Here is a 3,183-nt window from a genome sequence, read left to right on the forward strand (position 1 = left end):
CCTACATCCATCGATGCCGGATGGTGTACACGGCCCTTTATTGTTTTTTTTTTTTATAGCTGACAGAGCGATCGAAAAATCTTCAAGTTTCTGAGAATGCAAAGAAGTTTGATTCCAACGCGTGGATTGGATTTCGGTAGATTTAATCTGATCCGAACTGCATGATGACCATGATGTCCTAAATTTTCTTTTCTAGTCAAGTGTGTATTTTACTCTTACAGTTCTGGAGAAATGGCGTTTTTCTGTCACTGATCGCATGTAATTTGACATTTTTCAGTGTTGAGGACCATTTCGTCTTGGAAAGTTTTCAATTAAATAATTGAAAGCTTCGGATAATTTAGTCATCCGCGTTACTTTTTGGGGTAACTCAATGCAAAATTGTGTTAAGGACTAAGAAAAAAATTACCGACAGATGGTCAAATTTAATTGATCAATAATTGCAATAATTGATTTTAATTAATTGAACAATATTAAAAAAATGATTCGTTTTGCCAATTAAATTAATTGATTGTTCCTCTTTTTGTCTAGCCAATTAATTTCAATTAATTCTTCCAAACCCCTGTAGAGAATCATGAGTGCTATCATACTAAAAAAGCGGGTAGAGATGTCGTTGAAAGCACGTTATGCGATCAAACGAAATTTAGTGAACAACCTTAAGCAACAAGAAAAATGCCTGCAGACGCTACATTTTGCCCATTCTCAGTTACGGCTCACAACTATGAAAACCAAGCAAATCGGATCTAACTTTAATTGAAAGCATGCAGAAAAAAGCAGTGGCATGAATTTTTGGTTCGAAAACACAGCAATCATACAATTGTAGTCTAGTGATTCTTAAGATTTTACCATTATCGCTTTATCAAGAGTTGCATGTCGTCATATTGTTTGCTAATATACTGTTTTGAAAAAGTTGACATTGACTGGCATAAATACGTCTCACTATCAGATATCGGAAACAGAAGAGCGCAGAGAACTCAAAATTTCCAGTGCCTCACTTTTCGTTGAAAAAATGAATTTGATTTTTTGGATCTTGCCAATGTTAAACAATTTTTTCAAAACTGAAATTTGTTTAAAGAAAATTGCAAGAATAAACTTTTGGATCTTTACTTTCTGTGCTTTCACAATAAATATGACGAGAATATCTCATGTACATGGAGAATTGTTTGCGGATATACCAAATTCAAAGAAGTAAAAAAAAACTCAATTTCCCTTAAACTACGAGCTTAGAACTGAGGGTCCGGGGACCCATGAGATTTTGCTCAAGTCTTTATTATTTTTATTTTTTTATAAAGCTGAATGGCATTGTTTATCATTAATAGCTGCACAGTGATAGCTTGGTCCATTATTTGCCTTCTTTTTTTATTTCGTCATCAAGATTTTTTACGATCATATTTTTTAACCTCCTTCAAGTTGTTTGTTAACTCTTACTACTATATGACGTCATAAACACTTCAAATCTGCTTTTTGTTCATTCGTTCTTGCAATTTGACTTGAAGTGCGTGCCTGTCGTCTTTTCTCACTCTTCGTGGAGCTAGTTTCTTTGTTAGTTTGCGCGATTAAGTTTTTGGTTACGCGTGACTTACCTCACTCTCAAAAATCACCTCACTTTGAAATGGTCTTTTCTTTACTTTAATTCAAAGACATAAGATCATGTGAACGTGTGTCAGATTCCTTATCAAAATATAACATCCCATCATCCTTTAATGAAAAGAGTGATTTTTTGATCTGTCTTTTTTTTTATTTTTTGAGACTGCAGATCTACGCATCTAATGGGCTATTTTCTGGCAGTCTGGCTGCTGTGTTTATATCTTTTTAATTGCTCTCAAACAAAGTTTGTAGCAATTATATTTGTCCTGTTGGTCTTTTTAATGCAATTTTTCGCGTGACCGATTTTGTGTCTAAACTGGGTCTTTCCCATTATAGCCCCCCACCTTAGTGGTCAGATAACCTATAGCCCCCCCCCCCAATCTTGGTAATTATACCATAATGGGAAAGACCCTCTAAACCATGTCAATTTTCGTCCTCAGAAACGGGATAAACAAGTATCGCCCAGCGGGCATTAAGTTCTTTTAGAGCCTTTCAGCTCACTAGTCTCCAAGTATGCGATTCACTGGAGACTTATACACACCTATGGTGTGTAGGGTGGTTCTTAGGTTGACCCCCTCCCCCCACACGCACAACACACACACATCGGCCCCAATCCCCACCCATGCACATCGTTCAGGCAGCAAGAGCCCCGTGCAGCCAAAGACCCCCCTCTCAACGTTGCCTCGACAATGTTACACCCCCCCCCCCCGCTGCGCTCAGCCCACTTTACGCCCCTTGGTAATGCTAATTTGGGATTTCATGGCAAAGATCTTCAGTCTAAGATTTTTCGGTTTTTCCAATTTACTACTCTCCTTGCAGCAATCACATCAGTCTTGTCATCTTTTTACGACTCGAAGAGGGGTATTGGTATTCTACAGGATTTTTTGCGACTAACAAAAGGAATGGTTTTTTACAGGCCTCTTTTAGCTGAAGACACTGTTCATGACTTGAACTTTGAGTTCTTTCTTTTCGAACATTCTACCTACCCACTAAACCTCACCCGAGAATGTCCCGCCCACCGATGATCCCCCCACCCCGTCGCGTACTCATGCCCTCAAACTAATCAATTGTGTGGGCATTATTTAAATATTTTTATAATTTTAATAGTCAATTTGCTTTACGTTTTCGGTTACTTACATAGTGTCTTTGCTAGTTACAATATAAGTCAGCTTAGTTAAGAACTTATCTTGCACGACTCTTCGAGTCGTTTTCGTTACTCTACCGGCTATATTTTTTCTAGCCGAAGCAAGTTTGTTCATGACTTGATCTTTTTCATGACTTAACTGTTTTAGAACGCTGACTTTTGTTTTCAAACATCGGACTTCAACAGTAGCTTTGTTACTAATACATAGCATTTAGCAACTGCTGGTAAAACTCACGGTTGAAAGGTCATCCTGAGCAGTTTGCTTACCATAAGGTTACTTCCTCCCTGTCGAAGGTAAAGACACCCCTCACTTTAGCCGGCATCCTCCACGTACCTAACCCCGGCCCGCCACCAGAGTCCTCGAACTAAAAATGATTTATCATCATTTAAAAACTTTTTATATTTTTAGTCAGTTAATCTTTTATTTCCTTCTTTCTATGATATTTCTGATTTAG

The sequence above is a fragment of the Convolutriloba macropyga genome, chromosome 11 (genome assembly GCF_964194025.1).
Source record: "Convolutriloba macropyga chromosome 11, txConMacr16.3, whole genome shotgun sequence".
Lineage (NCBI taxonomy): Eukaryota > Metazoa > Xenacoelomorpha > Acoela > Convolutidae > Convolutriloba > Convolutriloba macropyga.